This window comes from Psammomys obesus, unplaced genomic scaffold (assembly GCF_907164565.1).
Source record: "Psammomys obesus unplaced genomic scaffold, mPsaObe1.curated_primary_1811, whole genome shotgun sequence".
Classification (NCBI taxonomy): domain Eukaryota; kingdom Metazoa; phylum Chordata; class Mammalia; order Rodentia; family Muridae; genus Psammomys; species Psammomys obesus.
This window is the reverse complement of record NW_026585895.1, coordinates 40935494-40962073: the sequence shown is the minus strand read 5'-3', so window position 1 is coordinate 40962073 and position 26580 is coordinate 40935494. Positions and strand designations below refer to the sequence as shown.

Sequence of the window (26580 nt, the reverse complement as noted above, 5' to 3'; positions counted from 1 at the left end):
GGCCTGTTCTTTAATTACCTCCCCCTGAGGGGGAAGCAGCATTACCAGGCCACAGAAGAAGACAACTCAGCCACTCCTGATGAGACCTAATTGACTAGGATCAGAAGGAAGGAAAAGAAGTCCTCCCCTATCAGTGGACTTGGGGAGGGACATGCATGCAGAGGATGGAGGAAGGGAGGGATTGGGATGGAAGGAGGGAGGGAACCACGGGGGGGATACAAAGTGAATAATGTGTAATTAATAAAGAAAAAAAGATCTTTATAATGATACTTTAAGAAATATAAGCAGTTACATAAAATTGCCTGTATTTTCCACAAAGATTAAATCTATAGAACATTGAATATGTATATATGTGCATATATGTGTGATTGGTCTATCTCTTTCACACTTGAGTGTAGCATATAGTATATATCTTTGGGTTAGTTCATATGGGTGAAATTTCGAAAAGAAAAAATTATTTTAAATAAATATTTTTTGTTATATTGTTGTAATGATAACCAACTGTAATTTTTCATTGAAAAAAATGCAAAATAAGAAAATACTGATAGATAATCCATATTCAGTACATAGAAATTTTATTTTCTTTTGGTAGTGAGTAAATTATGTGAAATATGCAAATAATAAAAGCCTCTCACATTTTTAAACCTTCTGGAAGGATTCAGGATGTTGTATGTGTAGTGCTGAAAGGTAAAGTATTATGGGCTTGGCTCAATCAAAAAGGGGTCTATTAGATAACATGATCATTTCAAGTATTTCATGAGATGAACACTACACTGATAAGAAGTTATGACACTAACTTTTGTTATAACTTTAATTATGTGTTCTCATTGCTGTTTCAGGTAACATCAGGTTTAGACTGAACCTGTTTAGACTGAACGAGGGGATATTTGAAGGTCAGTGGATGCCACAAAAAGTAAGCAATGTGTACATAAGATATAAAACTTCAGAACATTGCCAGGATTATTCTCTCCAGAATCTCTTACTTGATACTTCCAAACTGAGTATTATAAATTATAGCTACATTTACCATGTCTACTTGTTAATTACAGGTTTTGTTAACATTAGTTTTAAATTATTATGTCTTTTTACAAAACTCTCTTGAAATATTTTGATAACAAGTTTCTGTTATTTGGAAAGTGTTTTAGGATACTTATCAAATGTGTAGTATTAGGGAGTTTTTAAATTTGGATTTTGGTTTTTGTTAGTTTAGTTTGTTTGTTTTGAGACAAGTTCTTTCTGGGCATCCTTGGCTGTCCTGTAACTTACTCTGTATAGCAGGCTGGCCTTGAACTCACAGAGGTCTGTCTACTATTTTTATTAGTTTCCTTTTCTGTGGAACACAGTTCTCTCATGAGATTCTTTTCAAAATGTTTTAAATTTATTTATTTTTTATTTATTCACTTTACATCTCAATTGTAGCTCCCTCCTTTCCTTTTGGTCCCTCCCTCCCTTTTCCCCCATTCTGTTTCCCCTATTCATCAGAAAAGTACATTGCCCCTCACCACCAACCCCAGCTCATTAAGTCATAAGAAGACTGAGCATGTTGTCCTTCCTCTTCAGCTGTGTCTTGGGAAGGCAGCTCTGCCAGGGGCAAGTGATCAAAAAGCAGGCAACATATAAAAGCAAAGGACACTGTCAATAGAACAAAACAGCGGCCTACAGATTGGGAAAAGATCTTCACCAACCCTGCCTCCAACAAAGAATATCCAAAATATACAAAGCACTCAAATAAGTAAACACCAACAAACCAAATAATCCAATTTTAAATGGGATACAGAGAATTCTCAACAGAAGAATCTCTTGTGGCCAAGAAGCTCTTAAAGAAATGCTCAATGTCCTTAGTCATCAGGGAAATGCAAATCAAAACAACTCTGAGATTCCATCTTACAGCCATCAGAATGGCTAAGATCAAAAACTCAAGTGACAGCACATGCTAGAGAGGATGTGGAGAAAGGAGAACCCTTCTCCATTGATGGTGGGAATGTGACCTTGTACAACCACTTTGGAAATCAATCTGGTGCTTTCTCAGAAAATTGGGAATAGCCTTACCACAAGACCCAGATATACTACTGCTGGGTATATACTCAAGAGATGTTCTAACATACAACAGGGACACTTTCTCAACTATATTCACAGCAGCTTTATTTGTAATAGCCAGAATCTAGAAGCAACATAGATATCCCTCAACCAAAGAATGGAAAAAGAAAATGTGGGACATTTACAATGGACTGTTACTCAGCATTAGAAACAGGGAAATCATATAATCTGCAGCCAAATGGATGGAACTAGAAAAGATCATCCTGAGTAAGGTAACCCAGACAAAAAGGCACATATTGTATGTACTCACTTATAAACAGATTTTAGCCATATAGTTCAGGATAAACATGCTATAATACACAAACCCAAAGAAGACAAGTAACAAGGACAACCCAAGGGAGCATGATTAAATCTCACTCAGAAGGAAAAATAAGTAGAAGTGATTAAAGAGAGAAAACAAGGTAGAAGAAGGAAAGCAAAAAGAAATGATGTGTAGATCAAACCAGGGTAGAAGTGGGGTGCTTGAGTACAGAGGGCCTGCAAAGAGAAAAGAAGCTGTGAGCAGAGACAGCTCGGTAAAACGAGCTGGAGACCTTGGACAGGGTGGGTTTCTGGGAGGATATGAAAATGACTCGGAGGGAGACTACTAGTAGCAGGAGTCATGCAAATTGAAGAGGACCCCTTCTAACTAGACAGGACTCTTAGTGGAGGGAGGGGAACATACCTACCAATACTTGGACCCAAAATATTCCCTGCCTACAAGAAGTGTAGGGATAAAGATAGAGCAGATATTGAGGTAATGTCCGAACAATGCCTGGCCCAGCCTGAGATCCACTCCATGAGAGAGAACCAACTATTAACTGTTAACCATGAACTATGAATGATGAACTTTTAACTATTAATGATACTCTGCTATGCTTGTAGTCAGGAGCCTAGCATAGCTGTCCTCTGAGATGATACACCCAGCAGCAAATCTCATAAATCTTGTAAGGAACCATAAATTTCCTGGTACAATCACCCCACACACAAAGGATATTCCAGTATTACCCTTCTTTTCCCACTGTAAGGAATGGATAGTGTGTGCTTTTCTGTGAAGATTATGGAAAAACAATCAGGAATTTGTCATCTACTTGACCACATGGCTGTAAAACATTATGTCTGTCCATATGAGCTTTGCTTTAATGCAAGGAAATGGTTTTCCCCAGTCCCTGAGCTCTACTTACTAATTTAAGCATTCCTCTTGTTTTTAAACCTCAAGATTGACTATTGCTTAACATCTAGACATGTATTACTCAGTCCTTTCTAAGCAACGTTATGTAAAATCTTGGTAGAGTCTTGAGCTTTCTAATTGCTGTCTGTACTAAAATGCTTAGAGCCTTCACTGGGCACACATGAAATCTTTGCTGACTCACACATCCAATGAGAAAATCTGAGTTATCTGCTCAGTTTCTTTGATGGCAGCCATTTAGTCTGCTTCAGAGGAGAAACAGAGTTCTCCTTTGGTCCACCTGCTCCTTATGAAGACCATGTCTGTCACCCCTCCCTGATGTGTAGCTTTATCACATTGTAATAGTCCTCTGCCCTGCCATCCATGTACACCTATCTCACCACATTGTCTTCTTTTCTTTTTTATTATTATTATTTATTCACTTTGTATCCCAACTGTGGTCCTCTCCCTCATATCGAAGTTTTTGATGTTACTTCCCACAAGATGAAAAGTCGCTTTGCCTACTGAATCACAGCCTTCAGGAGTTGGCTCTGCTCACCTACATTTCCCAGTCGTTTTTTTTTTTTTTTTTTCTTTTTAAATGTTATTATCTGGCCTTACCATCACACTACTCAATGTACATTCTCTCCAGTCTCCTCCTTTTTACCCTTTCTCCATCCCCTACTTTCTTGATCTTTATGCATTACCACACCATTCGCTTTCTCCCTCTTTTGCTCATTTCATTTTTATAGTATCTACCTTCACATCTCACTTATCAATGCCTTTTATGTAACTGACATTAAAAGTCTTCTTAGCTCAGATTATATATAGCCTACTACTGGACCTTCATCTGACCCGTAGGAGATTTAATTGGTCAAGATGTAGTTAATTTGTTTAGTAGGAAACAGTTTCTAAATAAAAAATACATAATACAGCTCAAACTATAATTTAGCTTAAGGAGATATGTCATCATTATTGATAATAAGCAGTAAAAATGCAAGAATGGAGGAAACATATATTGTAAATCTCTCATTGGCTAGGATAAGTGGTGTGAGATTTCATGTTGACAGCCTATAAATTATTTCCATTACATATTACTATTATTATTCAAATATTATCATGTTTTTTTCTCCTGGGTTGTTAAAATTCTTATAAGACAAAGAAGCATTAAAACCCAGAAGTGCAAGTGAGAGATATAAAATAACTTTTAGATCCTCCAGACTGAAGTGACTGAAAGCTATGGCAAGTCTGCCTCTAATGCAGAAGGGTGTGTGCATGGGGGTGGGGGGACATGGAAAGAAAAGAATAAGTATCCTTTCCAGGAAAGAATTAACAATAAAATAATGTCAATGAATTACATATGCCTCTTATTAGTATGATCCAAATTTTTTGAGTATAATTAGATTAAGTTCTTTATTTTTCATTGGAAGAAGTTAACATTTTAGAAATTAATGGAAATACATATTTGTTAACATAGAGAATAGAAACATATAATGAAGAATAATGTCACAATTTATTTGCACAGTACAACTACCCATAATATTTATTTTCTTTTATAATCTAAAATATAAGACAATGAAGAATCCAGAGTGATATCTTTCATTTATATACAGTGCCTGAAAAGACAGATTTGTAATCATAAATCAAAGAAAAACAATACATTTTTTTCACATGAAGGAATAAATGAATAACATTTAAGATGATCAATCCTCACTTAGAAAGACAAATGGGATATACATTGGATGTAGGAGAAAACAAGTAACAGGACAGGAGCCTACCACAGAGGGCCTTTGAAAGACTCTACCTAGCAGTGTATCAAAGCAGATACTAAGACTCATAACCAAACCTTGGGCAGAGTGCAGGGAATCATATGAAAGAAGGGGGAGGTAGTATGACTTGGAAAGGATAGGAGCTCCATAAGGACCAAATATATCTGGGCCACAGGGGTCTTTTCTGAGACTGACACTCCACCAAGGACTATGTATGGATGTAACCTAGAACCTCTGCTTGGATGAAGCCCCTGGTAGCTTAGTAACCAATTGGTTTCCCATAGTAAGGACAACAGGGACTATTTCTGACAGGTACTCAATGGCAGGCTCCCAAGGGAGGAGCAGTCCTATTAGGCCACAGAGGAGGACTTTGCAGTCAGTAATGAAGATACCTGATAAAACAGGGTCAGATGAAAGGGGAGAAGGTCCTCCCCAATCAGTGGACTTGGAAAGGGGCAGGGAGGAGCTGAGGGAGGAAGGCTGGGGGATTTGGAGGGAATGAGGGAGCGGGATACAGCTAGGATACAGAGTTAAAATGTAACTAATAATAAATAAAAAGAAAAAAGAAAAAAATTCTGTATTATAGCAATCTTATAATCATACATTAAACTTAAAAAAAACATTTAAGGACACACACACACACACACACACACACACACACAAACCTTAATAGAACTATCAATAAAACAAAGTTCCCATTTGTTCTTGAGTGCTCTTCCTTGTTTAATGAATCTTCTTTACAAAGCTGGGAGGGTAGGAAGTGAGTTTGATAGGGTATAAGCATGCACAGTCATTTTGGTAGATATCTATCACCACCAAGGCTGACTAAATACTACAGAGGGTATTGGAGACTAGACCTTTGTCACATCATATACAAACACTGAGCACATACGTGTGCTTCAGCAGCAACATTTTAAACTATGCCTCCAAAAACCTTGCGGCTGAACTCTCTTCTATTAGTTACTGTATGCTTAGGGAACACAAGACTAAGAAAAAATGTAATTAAGTTGGGAAATTCACTCCAAAAATATTACATAGTTCATCACAAAAACTCAGAGAAGTTATTTCTGCATTATTTTTATGGGATTCAGTATGACAGAATGTAACTTATATGTGCAATGGAGAATAAACTATATCAATTTATGCTGACAAATAGAAAACAAAGACCAAGAGAAAACACAACACTGCCCAACAAATTACACTGGAATCCACAAAGTCTCTCCTCACATTTTTAAAAGCCAATTTTATCAGTTTCTAAAAATGTGTGTATGTTAAGGGTGCTTTAGAGAATATGAAGAGTTAACTGGAAGCTGTAATAAAGTGGTCTGTATGTAAAACTTCATGTCCACAGGAACTTAGCAATTCATCATTGTATTGATTCTGATGTCAACTGCTTACTTTCACTAATATAACTGTTAAAAAGCCTCCAAAGGTGGTCTCAGACTCAGGAGTTGTTCATAAACAATAAATTACAAAACAGAAATTAGTTGACAAAATGGTGGCTCTTCATTGTGAATCCCCTTATCCTTAATGACAATTTATTTATCAAAACCAAGAGAGCCTAAATTTCATTTTCTCTCCATTTTGATATTTATCAACTATAATTCTTTTTTTTTTCATAAAATTCAGATTTTCCACTGTGTGCTGGGCATTGTGCAGAGTATAGCACTGGATGCAGAATAATGAACAAAGAAAGGCACACTAGGTCCGATGACAAACTAATTAGGAAAAATGCACCTCTGTGCAAGAGCCTGCAAAGTAATCAAGTATATAAATTGCTGTTAATGCCCTGAAGCTGCCATTCGGGGAGGAGAAAGATATATAGGTTAAACCATGAAGCTGATTTAGGTTTTCAGTATACTGAAGTTTCTTACTGAGGGCAAATTAAAGAGAATGTACACTATGGGAAGATGGAAAGGTTTATGTGAATATATAAATTGAAATAAAATCTAGAAAGCTTTTGTGTCTGCCACTCAATTTTATAGCTGTTTCTCATCTCACTGAAAGCAAAGACTGCTTAACTGGAAAAACCACACACAAGCACACCGTCAAAATAAAGATGCCGGCAAAATGTATACCTTTTGGTTATTTGAAAAATGAATGATACAAATACCAATTCAAAACAGTGTTTAAATTATTTGAAATAAGAGGTGAAAAGGGCGTTTTGAATAACTGTCCCTGTCTGTTTTAGGGCATGTTTCTCCCATTGTTATAACTCTAAGTGCTTTGTTAAACTCAGCTTTAAAGCTGCATGCAAAAGGTCTGGGGCACATCAGCCTAATACACTTAGCATTAGGAAATTAGTTTACAGGATAGCCCCAGAGGGGAGCAAAGTGCCCCCGTCTCTATAGGTTCTCAGAACTGAGGCACATATGTCATTGTTCCTGGAACACTGGCCAGAGCCTGTGCACTTCCTGGACTTCGGATTCCAACCAGCTTACCAGAATTTGTAAGCCCTTGATAAAATCTGAAGCCGTGCTTGTTATAGTGATGACTTGAAGGATTCTGGGAAGCATCTGCCTCAGTATTGAAAGTTAATAGCATAAGATCTATGATGTGATGCTGTAAAAGATGCATGCATTGTGGAAGCCTGCAGTAACCTAATTAACACATGTTTTATATCGCATAATAATACATATAATTCATCAATTGGACGTACAGTCAAAAGCTATATAAAGTTATGTACTTTAAATGAATATAATATTAATTTGTCACTTATATCTCGACAAATCTGAGAAAAGACTATATAAGCATTTAAATATATATATCATACATACAATAATTTCCCAAGTCTAAAATGAGGCAACAGTACTCAACTAAATAGAAACCAAACTTCAAATTAAGAGACTAGATTTTAGCCACTACAATGGAAATCATTCAAATGAATATTTTTTAGTAGGTTGTTACAACATTGTTTCATCTTTAAGTTTGAAACATAATACAGAGGCCTTCCCAACATCTTGAAGGTGAACCTTACCCACACTCCAACATCATATTACTCAAACAGGGTGCAACAGAATATCACAGTAAACAGCCTTCCAACATCTAGTCCAATCAAATATGGTCCATTGCAAAGCCAGAATGCTATGACTAAGGGGTGGTATGCAAGCCAATAATTCAAGTATTAGTTTTAGCTTTCAATAAAAAAAATAATTAATCATACTGACAAGCTAAATGATCTCAAACTAGACCCCACAAAAAACCAGTTTACAAAATTTGACATCCATTCAGTAAATTTTATCAGAAAGCTACACAGAGAAGAGACCTTCATCTTCAAGTGACAGTAAAGTTTCTTTCCCTAAAAAGACGAAAAGAAAAAAAAAATAGCATACACATACACACACAGACACACACACACACACACACACACACACACACGAGAGGGAAAGAGAGAAAGAGAGAGCACGGAATTATCTACAGATCCCTTGGGAGACATGACATCTAAAAAATTTAATTTTGTTTACTAAAAGCAACATTTCTATGCAATCTGAAATGCCTTTTACAGGTCTCTGTTTTGAATGTTTGTTCCCACACTGGCAGAGTTACCTTGGAGGTTCAGGATATTGTAATAGATACTACCTGGGTCCCAGAAGAAAGTCGCTTTGGTGGGCCTTTGCAGTAGCATCCTGCTCCTGATTTCTGTCTTGCTCTCTACCTTCTGTCTCATGGTGATATGAGCATCTTTGCCAGGTAGTCATGTTGCTGAGAACTGAGTTTGGCCATGGCTCTCCAGACATGATGCTTACACACCAGGAAGCAAATAGCCAAAGCAAAACATTTGTTCTACAGTATGTTTCTGTGAAGTATTATTCTCATAGATGCAAAAATAAAGAACATAATGACACCAAGTTAAGTGTCTTAAAATAAATGTATTTGAGAAAATCTAAATGGAAATAAGTATAAAATTCTGAACAATTTATTTCCAACATGAAGGCATCATGGTCTGGGACAAACTTCTAGTTATACATTTTATTTTGCATCCCAGGAAATAAGTGATAAACAATGTAGCCATTTTAGAAACTTTACATTTGTTTCCCCTTTTCATCATGAAACTTATGAGTACCTAACTTCTTAAAACCAAATCGCAAGCTGGCAAACAAGTTTTCAAGACACATAATAAAACTGTGTTCCTATGAGACTCACTAGCTCAAAGGCCAGGCTTTTGCTATTATGCTTTTTAGGAAACAAAATAATAAAACTTCATTCAACGATGCTGAATTGTCTCTGAATTGTGTCTGTTACAAGCTCAAAGAAACAGTGATGTGTGTACTCAGGGCAAGCTGAGCAAAGGAAGCATTTCTGAAAGCAGTGCACATTGGATGGGAAGCAGTTCTCACATCAAATGAAAGACGTTCAGGTGGACTGGGGAATAGCTGTTTTCATTTGTAGTCATATTTTGCAAGAGATAATTAAGGAAGAAAGCTATTTAAAAGTTAATACAGGAGGTCAGGGCCATCTCTCCTGCCTGCTGTGGGTGGCAAAGGACAAGAGTCAGGAAGGGCAGAGAAGCAGGAGCGGTGGGGCCAGATCTACTGTGCTACCCAGGCCTGGTGCAGGGCCTGCTCTCCAAAGTGTAGCAGCCAATGAGGTTTGGGGCAGCTCTGCATAGTCCTTGGAGAGCAGTATGGTCCCCAGCTGTTGCCTGGACCAGAGACATCAACGTGGACTTTGGTGGTAATATGAGCCACGGACATTGACATAGTCCCAAGCTATTGCATGTGTAAGAATGCAGAAATGGCCCTAAGCAGCAGCACAGGCCTGGACTGGATCAAGAGCACAGGTGGCAGGCAACTCACATCAGGCTATTCCTCTCCACGCTCACTTCTCCGGTTCTACCTTTCTTTGTAGTGCTTAAACTGTTTTACTTCTTGTCTCCCATCTCTCTATTACCTTCTTGCAGCTCAGAAGATCTAGGAGAGTGGACCCTGTCCCTCGCCTGGGCATCACAGAAGAGCTGGCTCCATCCCCTGCTGGCTGTGGCATCAGGTAGACTAGTCGGAGCACTGTTGGTGTGGGTGGGGGAGAGCTCTACTCTGTCCAACTCAGCTACCACCCAGATCCAGACTGAAGGCTTTGGGTTGGCCCACCCCATCTATAAACTGCTGGATCACATGAAGGGGCTGGTCCTGCAGACCCAAAGCCGCAGGATTTACATGACACACGGCAACACCAGGACATCCAAGAAGAGTCCTGGTGAGGATCCAGCATCTACCGTGTAGCGGAAGTCAGAGGCTTTGAACCGAACCAATAACTCATTGCAATACACATTTACACGTAAAGATGTGTAGACAAAAATGCTTACTGTGGGATACGCTGTAACATACATTAGGAGATGTTTTTGGTTTTGTCTTTAATATACACACTTTTCATTTTTTTGAGGGGGCAGAGAGAGGTTACAAGGACAGAAGGCATATACAAAGGGGTGGGAAGATGAGTGGAACTGGGAAGCATAATGTGAAATTCACAAAGAATGAGTAAAAAGTTAAAAAGAAGCTGATACAAAAGCTTACTAAAATAATTACTATACTTAATATTAATAAGCATACTGTTAACATAGCTTCAACTGCTACTTCCCAAGTCTTTTTAGCACTCTGGTGGCTGTCAGTGTTCACATGACACAACAATACACTGATCCACCTTGAAGTATTCTTAAGGTTGAGCAGCAGATTTTGTGCTTTTTAAGTTTCAAACCAAATCAGGATTTTTACTATGCCAAGTTTTGATTCCCAAGCCTGTGGACCACTCTTCTTCCTTCAATGCACCCCAGGCACACAGTTCTTCAAATAGTTTGTCTTGTGATTTCCAAAATGTTTTTCAGAGTTTATACAGATAGAAGAGAGTGTTAAAGACTTCCTGGCACCACAAAGATTCTTCAAGACCTCCTACATAATCTTAAGAGAAAACTCTCTCCTCTAGGAATACTCTTATGGCTATCATTTTCTTACACTCAAACCAAGTTTGTATAGATTCATTTGTTTGAATGACATTAACCTGTCAAATTAAAGTCATAGGTTTATGCTGAAGGTTAAATTCTGGGCATACACCCAAAAGATGTTCTACCATACAACAAGGACATTTCCTCAGCCATGTTCATAGCAGCTTTATTAGTAATAGCCAGAAGCTGGAAATAGCCTAAATGTCCCTCAGCATCCAAGTGGATTCCCTAGTAAGGGAAACAGGGACTGTCTCTGACACGAACTCAGTGGCTGGCTCTTTGACCACTCCCCCCAAGGGGAAGCAGCCTTGCCAGGCCACAGAAGAGGACAATGCAGCCATTCTGGTGAGACCTGATAAGCTAGGGTCAGATGGAAGGGGAGGAGGACCTCCCCTATCAGTGGACTTGGAGAGGGGCATTGGAGGAGATGAAGAAGAAGGCTGAGATTGGGAGGGAATGAGGGAGGGGGCTACAGCTGGGGTACAAACTGAATAAACTGTAATTAATATAAAAATAAAATTTAATTAAAAAAAGAAACTGTGGTATATTTACCCAACAGAATACTACTCAGCTATTAAAAAACAAGGATGAATTAGCAGGCAAACAGATGGAAATCAAAAAGATCATCCTGAGTGAGGTAACACAGACCCAGAAAGATACAGTAGAAAATACTCACTTAAAAGAGGATTTTAGTCATAGAATACAGGATAGACATGCCACAATGCACAGACCCCAAGAAGATAAGACCGATGGGCATCTTGGCTTCATGTTTGCCCACTAGTTAGGGGAGTGTGGGATATCTCTGACATGGACTGTTACCTACATTTTGATCACTTCTCTCTCATGGGACTTCCCTACAAGGCCACAAAGGAGGAAGATGAACTCAGTCTCCATGTGAATAGATGAGCTGGGGTGTCTGGGCAGGGAGGCTCCCTTATTCCTTAGTATAGGGGAGATGGAATGCGGGAAGGAGAGTAGGACTGGGGGGATAACAGGGAGTAGCCTATGACCAAGATGCAAATTGAATTATTTAATAAAAAAATAAAATTTGAGTTTTTCTTTAACAATTCTAAGCAAGTTTGTGCTTAATAATATTGGTTCCCATGGGCGAAGAATGTTAAGTAGAATTCTCAGTGAGCTTGGTATACCTTTTCATAGGATTTTATTATTTGTATGACTTTTTCTATTTCCTTCCTCATTGTTTTTGAGTGTTCTAAGTTTGTTTATCTCCACTGGCATATAATTTTATTTTTGAAAGCTTGCCCAACTATTATATGGATTATATCTCTATGAGCAGTTCGTGTGTGGGTGTGCATGTGCATGTATTTAATTTTTGCATTAACTTTTCCCGGGGAGATGTGAAACACATTTGTCTATTCATGCTGATGGGGTAATGAAGACACAGACCAAATTAGCAATCTCATCTACTCATAACTTGATGATTGTGTGAGATTATTGGGCAGGTGTTACTTATAGAGATATATAGGTGACCCCCAAAATGGCTAGATTACTGCAAAGTCCCACCCCATCATGGACAGTGACTCATGCAAACTGCATCATTGAATGTCACCTTCAGTTAGCCTTTGCATTCCTATGTGCTCTAGATTCCCTGTCCTAGTTAGGGTTTCTATTGCTGTGACAAAACTCTAAGGCCTAAAGCAAGCTGGGGAAGAAAGGGTGTACTCAGCTCACAGTTCTTTAGCACTGCTCATCGTTAATGGACATCAGGACAGGAACTCAAACAGGGCAGTATTCTGGTGGCAATAGTTATTGCAGAGGCCATGGAACGGTGCCGCTGACTGGCTTGCTTCCCATGGTTTTCTCAGTCTGCTTTCTTTCAGATCTCAGGCCCTCCAGCCCAGGATAACACTATCACAATGCTGTGGTTGAAGTAGGCCCTGCTTTATCAACAACTAATTAGAAAATGCCCTACAGACAGATCATAGGAAGGCATTTTCCCCATTAAGGTTCTCTCCTCTCAGGTAACTCTCCTCTCAGTGTCAAGTTGGCGTAGGACCAGCGAGCACAGTCCCCCAAGATAACCTGCAGATGGGATGGAGTTAGGGGGTCTTAACAGCTGCAATAGCAAATGAAGATTTTTGACCTTACCCTGTCTCCTTCTGTTCGGCAGTATTAACAGATCTTTTACATATTCATGTATACCTAGCCATCTTACATTGTTCTAAAAGCTACACTGTAGCAGCAATTTGCAGATCTTATACTTTGGGCTAGTGTAGCGATATTTGAGCATCTTTTGTTTTGAAAATATAGAGAATGTTATAGTTTTTAACCAACAGAAAAAGCAGTAGTCTGTGGAAGTACCCATCTTGATAAGCATGCACCATGCTTGTCTTCTCGTAGAAGCTTTTGTTCTCTGAGGATGTTACTAAAGGAACTGACTAGAGAACTCTTCCTGTTTCTTTCCAGAACAATGACCACACATTAACCAAATGAAAAACGCAAAGTCCTAGTAAACTTAAGCCATCTTTGGAAAAATTTGGAAAGTAGAAAGAGCACAAAACAATTTTAGAATCATTTTATTTTAAAACTATGATATTTGAGTTTGGGGAGATGTTCAGTGGGTTAGGATACTTGTGTGATTGTAAGGACCTTACGCTGATATCTCCAACATGGATGTAAAAGTCTAGGCATTACTGTTCATGCCCCTGGTGCCAGCACTCTGAGGAAAAGATGGAGACAGAGAGATTGTTTGGGCTTCTATTGCTTTCTTGCCACCAGTACATGTAGAAACAGTGAGCGCCAGGTTCAGTGAGAAATGTAATGCAAAAGAGAAAAAAAATGGCCTTTTAATTTAAATATTCATTATTGAATAATGAGATAATTCACATGCTGTGCCTTAACTTGATGTCAGTCTCAGTGTGATTAGGGATGCAGAACTATAATCCTGCTCCTTCAACAGTATAGTAGAACATGAGTAGTGAAACAATGCCAATATATTGTATAGTAAAAATTCACAATAGACAGCAACTTTGTTGCCAACAATTTGCCAATTCACTGTACTTTTCTTGATAGCCTGTTGAGGTAAATACTGGCTCTTTTATTCCAACTCTATCCTAGTAACAGTAATAGCTCTCACTATTAACAGTAAATCTATCAATTCATCATCTATGTATCATCTATATCTGTTTATTTATCTACCTATTCTCTATCATCTACCTATCCACCTATGTAAGCTTCTGAACACGAAAGAGTTAAAGAGGCAATAGCAGAGTTCAGAGTTTCAAATGGCTTCAGGGGCAGAAGCCAAGAAGCTGATGGGAATGCCAAAATTCCCTGTAGGTCCAATGTAATGAACCAGGTTAGAGGTCTGCTGTATATGCTGTGTCAGGGCAGGTTGTTGCTGGGTCACATGTAGGAGCCAAGCCTTGGGGTCAAGTAGAGTCAGTTCCAGATAAAAGAACAGGTACATGGATGAATGCCAGGTCCATGCAGATGGAAAGGTGGATAGACAGAAGGTAAATTGAGAAAGCTACATTGACAGTGGAGACAGAGCCAAGGCAAGTCCCAGGAACAATCACAAGTTTTCTGCCTGTCAAGTACTTGATACACAAACTGAGTAGTGAGAAGAGCAGCTAATGAGGCCTTCACCCGTTCAGCATTTTGTGCTCCTCTTTCTTGGATCCAGGAGTGAGGATTGTAAGCTCTCCTCAATGTGCTGCATCTGATAAGTTCTCAGGCCTGGTTTACCTGATGTGATTTTTAATACACACCTGTCCTGTTCCCAGTTTCTTTGATATCTATAGGAAATCTTTCTACTTTCAGGACTAAGGTATTTATTACACTGTGCCTATTTGCAGGGTGCTAGACAGATGGTGATGTACTCATATCCATCAGAGTGCAGAGTCATGCCAATTCTGCATTTGCACTCAAAATAGAGTCAGTTACTGAAGGTTAAACAAAGTCTTTCTGGGTGAGGTATAGCCTGAGAAGCCACCATCTTCTACAAAATTGAGTAACTTAGTTCAAGGCACAGCATGATCTTAACATGTCCCAACCAAGAGATATACCTATTGCAGTGTGAACTATATAGCTCAGTAATAATGCTGCCAGGAAAATGTTGTGGAATGTATTGCTTTTAATCCATCGAGATAGTGTTTAGAATGGGTCAGAAATCTTACCTATCAGCAAAGCAATTGTGTAAAACACTGTAATTTCCCCCAACTTCTTCAGCTACCTTTATGTACTTCCTACATCTTGAGGTGAAAAGAGATTCTGGGACAGTCCCACTGTGTGCCCTTCCTCACCTTTGAACACTGACAGGACTTTTTCATGCTGACAGCTGTTTCAGATATTTAGGCAAAACATGAATCATTAGATTGAGTTGAACTGTTCAGTCCTCTCCTTATTGTAAACACAGACTTCAGTTTTTACTTTCATGAGCTCTGACAATATTTTCTACAAATAAAATGATCTACCAGGCCACAGTAGGGTAGATGGTTTCCTCCTCTAAAAGTTAGTTAGCGTAAGCTAACTCCCCAATTCATGGCACCATTTTTAGTGTTTATCTTATATTCTGTGACACCAATAAAGCATAAGGTTGTTTTTCACAAATATAATCAAGATGTGAACTGGGAATTTGACTTTTGTTTTCCAATGTAGGTAATCTTCAAACAGAGAGACACGAAATCTTGAAATAAATTATATGATTTGAATATTTAACTACACTGGGTAAGACTAAAAGAGAAGTAAAAACAATGCCTGTAATGTGAGAAGGCTTTGAGATAGTAGACATCAAAGCAAGATGACTGGAACAGCAGTCTCTCCTAATAGGCAACAGGATCTAGTCCTCATCCATTCTACTTCACCTTTAATTCTAACATGAAATAGTACTGAAAGGTATCTTTAAAGTATTTTCAAGGTGAAAAGCAAAATAATCATGTTTCAGACCATTTCTGGTCTCTTTCTTCCATTTTGCCCATGAATAAATTGATGAGTAGGATCAGATACTGGCTGACAAAGCCAAGAGCTAAGCTAATCAATATTTTTGTTATTGTTCCATGTTTGGATGTTCCATCTGGATGAGAGAAGTGGGGAAGGCTTGCTTGGATCTTTACTTTCAACTCTCACTGGGCCTCTTTTCAATGTCTGCATGTCTGGATCCATCTCCTTAAATAGACACTGTCGTAAATGTCTGCGCTTCAGAGAAGCCTCCCTGGACCACAGAATCACATCTTCCCGTCATGTTCTTACTTCACCCTCTCACTGTTTGATTCCAATAAACTCTGGGTATCTTGTAAAGTCTCTGAGGCATACTTGTTGTAAAGCAAATCATTCATTAAGTAAGTGCCTCAAGGCTTAGTTCATATCATTTCCTTGACATTAATCAGAGCCAATGTTTTCCATTTGGTTCAATGTCAATAACTAACACAGCACAAAATCTACTTCCCACATTGTGATCTGCACGTTTTGTTGTGACCTTCCTATGGTGCCTTCACTCCTAATGACAAAAGAGACAGCAAAATGCATCCCTCAGTGCCAGCTTCCCAGATGTTTTGTTTGATTTTGGTTGTTTTTTGTTTGTTTGTTTCATCAGATGAGAAAAATAAAATGTACAGAAGTTGGATGTCCTGGTTTGGGTTGTATAGCGAGTTAAGGGAAGGTCAGGTCTCTTTATTTCACTTACTCTACAAAAGATGTCATTCTCAAGCACTGTGCTTGTGTCAGAAATAAAACTTGCACATATGTACTCCCCACAATCACAAAAAGCCTCATTATTCCTTGTGTTCTCTATTAAAATCAATACCTTTTAGCACCTACTTATATTTCCATGGGGCAAAAGTGAAGAGGAGCATACAGATGTATTTGAAACTTGATCTTAGTTACTGATACTCGCCAATCAAGACATAAAGTCGGGCCTGCACATACAGGTCAGGGGTAGATCTCTTCCGTGCCATGAATTAGTTCTTGTCATCTCCATTATGACAAAAAGGACAGAAAGTATTAAATAATTAACTTACTTAAAGTCATGTTGGTTTAAAACTATGACCAAGATCAAATCCAACTTTGTGTTGGAGTCTGAAAGCTTAAAAATACAGACTAATGGATGTTAAATGATTCTAATACCTCATCAAAATAAATTAAAACATGAATGTGTTCTATTGTTCAAGACAAGACTTAAATTTTCTTAGCATCTGTCACCATTTAACAATTTTTATTATCAGGACATTCCACCTCCCACACAAGCTAAATCTTCCCAGAAGAGTTGAAATGTACTACTGCTTATTTGAATGAGTAACAGCTGGTCACTTCATAACCATACACCTCGTGACCCTTCATATGTCTGGAGATCGTTATTAAGTTACCCTTCAGACTCTATGATGTGACGGGCCCTATAAAAGAACCATCAGGCAGCAAAATCATTAGAAGCACCGCCAGGCACCATCATTAAAGTCACCATCTGGTATAACTGGGAATGTCAGCAAATAGAGACTGTGTATTGATAGGCATGCTATGTTTATGCCTCTTAACTGGTCAGCAATGTTAATTATAATTACGTCTTCATTGTAGGATTTTATCGCCAATGTGGACAAATGAACATTCACTCGATTAACTAACGGCAGACGAAATGGAAAATGGTTCTCAGGCTAATGTTCGAAACACTATTAGTACTCTCATTGTTAACTAATATTTCCAAAATCATCAAGTGCTGTGCAAACTGACAAACTGGCTTTTTTTTTTCCCAAGGGCTCAACCTCTTTTCTAACTAAAACTCAATTATTTTATTATTTATCTGTTAGAAACAAGAAAATAGCTTTTGTTTTTAGAATTTCACTGGGTCTATTTTTGTATTAACGGTATTAGACTGTTACAAAATAGTGATATATTAATAATTCTCATTTATGTTTATTAGTTTATTAAAATTATTATCAATTATAATGTTTTTAATGCCATCAGCAAATAGTAAGAACTTTGAAAAGTGAGTGTAGAGAGGCTTAGGAAGTGTGGACTTGTTGAAGAAAATATGCCACTGAGGAGGGCTTTCAGAGTTTAAAGACTCAATTTCAGTTCTGTGAGCTTCCTGCTTCTGGTTCAAGATGTGAACTCTCAGCTGTTTCTGTAGCCTTGACTGCTGCCTGCTGCCATGATTTCCTGACAGGATGGCTCATATGTGTCTGGAATTATAAACAATGACTCTCATCTTTCTATAAGTTGCCTTGGTCATGGTGTATTATCACAGCAACAGAAAACCTATACACTTGTGTTACTGGGAGTTTGGCACAATAAATGACAAAGAAATAATACATCTTAATTCAGATGGTTAGGTCATAACACATATTTTATTGTATAATAAACTACTTTTAGTATCTATTAAAGCTCTGTGGAGTAAATCGAACTCCATAGGTTTTCAGGCCAATTATCACAGTGATTTTTTTTCCCTATCCATAATTTTTATCCTTTTAAAATTAAAATGTTCTTTTGGCAATTGGAATTGTGCTTAAAAACACCTCCCATGAGGCTTCACTGGTTTATACCCATCATATGAAATCCTCACCTTTCCTTTTTACCACTACTTCATTTTCATTATTCAGAGGGCTGTATAGGCTTTCACATACATTCACATTTTAATTAGCTATGTACGGATTAAAAATCTTCATTCATTTAGGATGATCTTTTCCAGGTCCCACCATTTACCTGAAAATTTCATGATTTCCTTATTTTTCATTGTTGAGTAATACTCCATTGTGCAGATGTAACACAATTTCTACATTCATTCTTCAGTTGAGGGGCATCTGGGCTGTTTCGAGCTTCTGGCTATTACAAATGAGGCTGCTACAAACATGGTTGAGCAAATGTCTTTATTGTGTACTTGAGCCTCTTTTGTAATGCAGCCACTCCTGATGTTATCTGATAGACTAAGATCAGAAGGAAGGAGAGGAGGACCTCCCCTATCAGTAGACTTGGGGAGGGACATTCCATTCGTGAAGAAGGGGGTGGGAGGGTGGGATCGGGAGGGTAGGAGGGAGGGGCTTATGGTGTGATACAAAGTGAATAAAGTGTAATTAATAAAATAAAATAAAATTTAAAAAATCTTCATTCATTAAGTACAGTGAAACATTAAATTATGACAACTAGTGGATTAACAGTTTTGGTTTAGACTTCCATTAATGTGTTACAGATATATTTATGACGATTAGGTATCAGTTATGTTTATGAAAAAAATCAAAGTTGAAGAGCAATAAATGATATTTCCTTGAAACATATGCTAGAGAATAGGAAATCCAAATATTCCTGATTTCATAATTCAAATGTACAGAAAGATAGACTAAGCTATTTGAAATACATGTGTCTTACTGAAGAGAAAGCAATGAACAAAAATAACGAGAGAATATAACCACAAGTACATCAGAGTGGTGTGTATGATAACATATACATGTGGACATACTTAGAAGCAAGTCTTTTGGGGATTCTATCGTCTTAGATGCAATACAACATGCAGGCCTATAAATCTTCCATTTTCTTTTACACTTAGAGTGATTCATTTCCCTGCTATTTTCTAGCTTCAAACGTAGAAATTGCTGTCATCCATTTGAATATGAAAAAGAAATTACAAAATAAAAAATAACACCTATGCTGGTTGGTCTCAGTTTTCTAACTTCTATTCTCACAGTGGCCAATACATGATCCCTTTTTTGTTGCTGTTCTCTTTGCTCTAAAGAGTTAGCAATAGCAAAGTCAGAGGCCACAGGACAGACACAAATTGAGCATTTTCCCCTCTACATTTTTCTGTTCTTAGGTACATTTTCTGAAATATATTTCACACTGATACACAGATATAGATAGAAGTATACACACACACACACACACACACACACACACACACACAAACTCTCTCTCTTTCACTCTCTCCTCCAAAGCAGCTGTGTATGTTTATATGCAAGGGGAAAGAAATCGATTTATGCAGATGAGGTTCCCAAAAAATTCAAGAAAGTTAATCTACAGGACAGAGATGTTTTGGGTGGGAGGCAGCTTCATCTCTTTGAAAAGCTACTTTGAGGGCACCATCCTTGGTTTCCTTATTGGGTCTGGAAATGCCACCATGCTGGGAAACACCTGGGTTTCTTATTGACTGAGCAGTCTGAAGCAATTTCTGTCACACACTGTGCTAAGGAATCCACCAATTTAGAAAAGTCTGTTCCGTTATGCACGAGCATTAAAAAGATATTAATGGGTTATTTTTATGTACAATTTCCGAGGAATTGTGATAGAAGTCATTTTTAAAAGTCAAGATAAAGTTGGTCCTATAGGTATAATTAAATAATTAAAGAAGATTGTAGTGCCTACCATGAGTTCTCGTGGGATAGAAGTATTTTTAACAAAGCCATCATTTTCTTGGAACACAGCCACTTTGAATGGTTAGTGCTAGAAGAGCTCATGTGCTGTTATTGCACTCAAGTTCTGATGTCTGTCTTATTGTCATTGCTGCCCTGATACAACCTGAGAAACCAAGACCATTAAAGTCTATATTTCTCTGGAAAGCCAGGTGACTTAAAGAACTTTACATTGCTACATTTAATATTTTGCTAACCCAATAAACTTTTGAGATTAGGCTTTCCATTGACTTTTTTTCCAAATGTGACAATAGACATGATCCAACAGGAACTGTTCAGTTTTGTCTCCGAGTTTTATGAGGCATTCTTCACCCTCCTGTGTTAATCTCCTGAAGTACTGTCTCAATTTTAAAGAAGTTAGGAAGAGAAGTTTGGTTTCCCCTCTCCCCTTTTATGAGAGAAGTTCTTGCCATCTAATACATGCTAGCACCATTTTCACAATCGCCCTGTCCATGCTTCATTAAAGACTGAACATTTCTCATATGAGAAATGGTAAATCTCCTCACAAAAGAATATTCCTGTTCTTTCCCAAACTACTCCTGAAGGTGACCACTGGTTCTGCCTACATTTCAGTCTCCCTGTTTCAAATATAGACTTTGTTACAATTATTTGACAGTTTTTTACTTCAGGAAGAAAATGTCTTCCTAAGGTTGTAATACATTTTTCCCCCTTAACAAAAGGGGTGGATAAAATATCAAGGACAGTATACCTTGTATAGGAAGGAAGAGTTGGAATTCAAATTTAGACATACTGGATGGATGTGTTGACACAAATCTATAATCACAACACTTGAGAGGCTGAGGTAGAAAATACTATTTTTGAGGTCAGCCTGGTTTCACAGTTCAAAATCAAAGAAGCTAAATATCAAACACACATACACACACAAGAAACAAAATGCAGTTAACAAAAGAGCACTGGTATTGCATACAGGCAAGATTTGAAAAACAAAACCAAACAAAAATCCCAGATTGTTCCCTTTCTTTACACAGTAGGATTCCTACCACCATGTTCTCATACCTCCGGCCTCAACGGTTTGTTAAGAAGGTAAAAAGGTAGCATGGGCACCAGGGACTTTGAAATGAAACCTAGGTGAATGAGAGGTATGAGAACGATAGACACGGGAACTGGAAATGGGTTGGAGAGTATTATGGCACCAAGCTTCACTTGTGAGACTTCAGGTACAAGTTCCCTGAGCAGTTAGATGAGGAGAACAGTAGAGGATCAGCACAGTTAGTGAAGTACAGTGTATCGCAATGCTATCACCTGCCCTCACTGCGGCTGACTCGTCTACAGGTCTCAAGGCTTACCAGACACACTCCTCTGAGCCATTCTGAAGCGTTTGCTAAGGTAGTAGTCATGTTTGGTCAACAAGGAATGTCTGACCAGGTTTGTGCTATGTCACCTGCAAAAACAAACTCTCTGTATTTTGTGTCTGTTCATTTCAGCTAATATTTATTGCTATTTGCTTTTTATAGTATATATTTTACTATTGATAAATTCTCATCTCTATATGTTTAAGAACTGCCTGTGTTTCTGGATCACTTGGCTTAATAAGTCTCCCATTCATAATTCTTTAGTCTGTGAACATTGTGCAAGTACAGCTATACAAACTATACAAACTACAAAAAAGTTTGTAAGGGTAGCACATTTTATGTTTCATGTGAACAAGATAGACTAAAGAAAGCACAGTTCTTTCACCTTAAAATTCCCTGTTGCATGTCTTGTGATTGGCAAGAACCTCAAGTTTCTCAACTAATGGAAGTCCTCAGGCTTTTCTTCCTGCTCCTTAACACAATTAGTGATAACCTTTGCAGTGTAGCAGTGAAATACATTTATTTATGACCCATACATTATGCACATAACTTTTCCTCATTTTCAGATGGTTCTCATTCTGCTTTTTGCTATGCCATGTAAGCCTGTGTATACAGAGTGTAGCAAATATTTATTTCTTCAGTCATTAAATCATTCAGCGATTTGATATTTATGATATCATTTCTACAGTAGGGATATGCTAGTAGGATATAATCCACAATAAAGAAATCTACAACATGCTTATGAGACAGAACAGGCATGTCTATTTTGCAGCAACAACTTCATCAATACCCAGAATAATAGTTCAGTTCTAACTATGTCACTACAGATCTGTGTGGTTTGAATATTGTTTGTGTCTCCCAAGGACTAACTATGATTAAAGTCTTTGTTTCTATGGTTTTTTTTGTTGAGTGATCACAGATACATGGAAACAGAGCCCAAAAACAGGAATGAGACAGGCAAATAGGATTGACTTTTGGCTAGGACTTTCTTTAGTTCTGGCTATGCATAAACACCTCTTCTGTTTTTATTTTCTTTTTGAAACAAGGTCTCATTTTGTAGTCCTGACTGGCCTAGAGTGTGCTATGTAGATTAGGCTGGACTCAAGCTCATAGAGACTAACCTGTCTCTGCTTCATAAGAACTGGGATTAAAGACATCCACCGCTCCTTCCCCTTTATAATACAGTGCTTTGCAGTCTAATTCCTTCACCAGCACATGTAATGCACATACACACAACAGCACAAACACTGCATCTAGTAACAATACAATTGAGGCAGTTTCTTTGTAAGACTATGCCCAATGTATCCAAAGATGGAAAATAGGACCGTCCAGATCCAGCCTGACCTGATTTGGAGTGTCATATACAGTAAGGTAAAACTGTGTCTTCTCAGAAACTTTTAGGGGAGAATCCCCTATTTATTACATTATGCTTATGCACAAATTGTTTTGGCAGAGGATCACTATTGGACGTGTCAGGTAAAGGGATTTGTGTAGCAGGAAAATGAGAATAAGGTCGAATTTACCAATGAAATTGGATGACCACTCAAAACACAGTCTTTAGAATCCAGCCCCTCCTTCCTTTATGATCCATAAAATGCAACTATAGCCAGTAGACTATGGCTGTGAGATTCTCACTTTTCCTTACTGTCAATTATGACAGTATTTATCTTATGCTATTGTTTGGCTCCTAATAACACTATTTATCTTCTTTTTGAAAATTTTTGTTAACACTTATTTTTTATATTTGCGTTCAATAACCTGAAAAAACGTGGCTCAGGCCCCGGCCATCTCAGCTAAAGTGATTAGGCAGTCTACCTTCAGAACAAAAATAGGAAAATTAGTCTCTCAGTTTCTCTGCTTTTCTTCAAGATGTAACTTACACAGGGTCCTACCATGACATGCACACATTTTTTGCCCTAATTTTGCCCTAATCACCATCCAAACAAATGATCCCTGCTTAATTGCCTCATCTTGGACATGAACCTTCCAAACTGTGAGTTAAATAAAACTCTCTCCAAAGCATACTTCGCAAGGTGTTTCATTATAGCAATGCAAAGCTGCCCAAGATGTAGTCATTTAGAGGGCTAAGGAAATTGGTGCTCCATTTAGCACATGCTTTCACAATTACCAGCTAAGAATTGGAAACGTAGGAAACTATACACTGGCTCTTCAAGTGTCTACGCATTAGCAATTCCAGTAATTTATTTTAAATAGTTTGCTAGCCAAGGGAAACTGCACATGCATATTTAACATGAGAAAAATGCTGCAGTGCTTTCTAACAAGAATAAACATTGGATCATACATAACTATCCTATTGCTTTGACAACCCATCTTCTTTTAATATTTATTTATTTAGTATTTACACTGAATTCTGCCGCAAATGTGCTCACAGGCCAGAAGAGGCACCAGATCACATTTTATATGATTGTGAGCCACCATGTGTTTGCTGAGAATTGAGCTTGGGACCTTTGGAAGAACAGCCAGTGCTCTTAACCTCTGAGCCATCTCTCTAGCAGGACTACCCATCTTTTATACTCAGTCTTTAACTGATGCTGATATAGAAGTCAGCTTAAATGTCTAAGGTTTTAGCTATGTAATGACTACTCTCAAGAAATAATAGGTTCTCTATTTGTTCTTTACTATTTAATACCTAGAAAACATCTCAATCATATATTTTTGCCTTGTTTTCTGCTTTACAAGTTAATCACTTAAAGATCATAAATGAGAATGCTGTGACAAAGGCTTGCAACCCTGCAGACTTGAGTGTCAGTTCAGTGTCCTCTTCATCCTTTCCCTAGAGATTCATCTCTCCTAGCTTGAGACACACTCTCAGAATCTCCATGTATTACACAATTTCTATCCCTACACTCTGTATCGCAATAAAATCCAGTTTCAGTTCTTGCTCAAACAAGTGTGAAGACAAACCAAACATCAGGAACAAAGTGTTTTTAGCTTTGCCAATATGGCAAGAGGCTAGTTTAAAGCTAGCATGAAGGGGGAAAAGGTAATCTAATGAATTATCATCAGACATGCTTTAGAATACAGTTCTGCCTGGGAGAAAGGCAGCCATCAGTGACAGTCTGCCCGAATGTGTGACACAGCAAATGGAACCTAAGTGGCTGATAATGTACGTGTTACTCATTTCTTCCTTTTGCCTCATGATTTTAAGCAGAAGCATAGGAAATAAAGACGAAAATGGACTGCTTAGGTAAGCAATCTATTCACTAACTGAGGACATTCAGCCTCATTTTCTCATCTCTATAATGAAACATGACAGCAAATTTCTGGATCTATAAGGAGGACACTTTTAAAACAGGAAGCACCGGGCTCACCTGTAACAACTAGGCTTTGGATAATCATCAATTAAAGTATTAGTTTTAAAGGATGGTTTAGCAAGCAATATATTCAGTAAAAATAAAGGGCATAAGGAATGGGAAGTCCAAACGACCACTCCACCTCGTCTGTCAGCCAATAAGTCAGGACTATGAACATGAACACTGAACAAGTTAGAGCAGTTTTCTTGCTTCAAAGCCACTGTCCTTGCAAATGTACACCAGGCTGATGGATGCTGCAGAGCCCTTAAGCTGAGTCTGGCTCACTTAAATGAAAAGGCAGAAGTATACACATACTTGGCTACTCATGCCAGATTTTTTTCTTTCTTTTTCTAAATTTAAAAACAAAGTATCATGAAGCTTAAGCTGGCCTCAAACTTATTACGAAGATGAGGATGACCCTGAACTTCTGTTTCTCTTATCTCTAATTCCCAAGTGACAGGATCACTGAGTTTACAGATTATGTCCCTACTCTTGGTTCACATGGTGCTCAGATTTGAATTCATGGTTTTGTGAACACTACACAAGAATTGTACCAAATTCACTCTTTATAATCTCCATATGTTCTGCCAAATTTTACCCTGAATTGAATCACACTTTTCAGTCTTTTAGAAATTATATTATTTAAATGAACAAGCAGGGAAAAAGTATTTGTTATGTATGGACAAAGTATAATATATCCTATGCTTTTTTCTTCCAACACCAACATACTCATCACACTTCAATGATAATAATTTTTCATGTCCTTATCAGATCAGAATTGAATGATTTCATTTTATAATTTAAGCCTGAAAGTGCCAATGTGAGTTTTCTAATCTCATATAAACCTTTTCTGAATTTAACCCAAATACTAAGTGTTTTGATCCAAAGAGATGATGGTATAAGATCCTATTCATTATTTAAGAAGCAGCTTAACCATAATCATGAAGCTGACTATGACTTAAATGGTAGCCAAATTAGTTCAAGTGCATATGTAAATGTGCACAGTCCTTCTTTGGAATTTATAACACTCAACACTTCAGTCACTTGCTTTGCATATCTTTAATTCAGAATACAGGCTTTCAAAAAAATATAAGCATAAATTTGTATAGGTTTGAATTTAACTATCTATACAGCTGAGGACTACATACATTGGCTTGTTTTTTTCAATGAGGAAGCTTGGACATATTTTGAAATCATGTGTCCCAGGATTATCTTTAAAGCTATGCTTATTGAGTCAGTGTCCTAGGATTTGAGATTATTGTGTGAAGAAAAAAAAATAAAGTTAAGCTGTTCACTAAAATGTTCAATAAATATCACCAACAACAAAGAAAAGAAAAGGAGTAATACACTTCTTGAGGGAAAGAGTGTAACTGAGGAAGAGATGACATCTGTGAGGTTGTGAAGGTTAAGCATTAATACTTAACTGACATTGCCTATTTTGCTGTGTGAAAGTTAACATGAAGAATAGAAATGAATGTAATCACAGAGAGGAGGCAAGCTAGAACAAAAGCCAAGTCATGGTTGTCATGGTGCTTTAAGATGCCCAACATGAATTAACTCCAGCCTATAGTTTTCTTTTTCTTTCTTTCTTTCTTTCTTTCTTTCTTTCTTTCTTTCTTTCTTTCTTTCTTTCTTTCTTTCTTTCTTTCTTTCTT

At 37.7% G+C, this 26580-nt stretch overlaps 1 protein-coding gene and 1 non-coding gene across 2 annotated transcripts in view; both read right to left on the bottom strand.

Moving 5' to 3' along the window:
- Lrp1b (LDL receptor related protein 1B) overlaps window positions 1–26580 on the bottom strand; it is a 2073786-nt gene that overhangs the window by 994633 nt on the left and 1052573 nt on the right. The window lies entirely within an intron of this gene.
- Window positions 20539–20658, bottom strand: LOC129671796 (small nucleolar RNA SNORA26). The gene has a single exon (XR_008719390.1). It is a non-coding gene; the product is annotated as a small nucleolar RNA SNORA26 (small nucleolar RNA).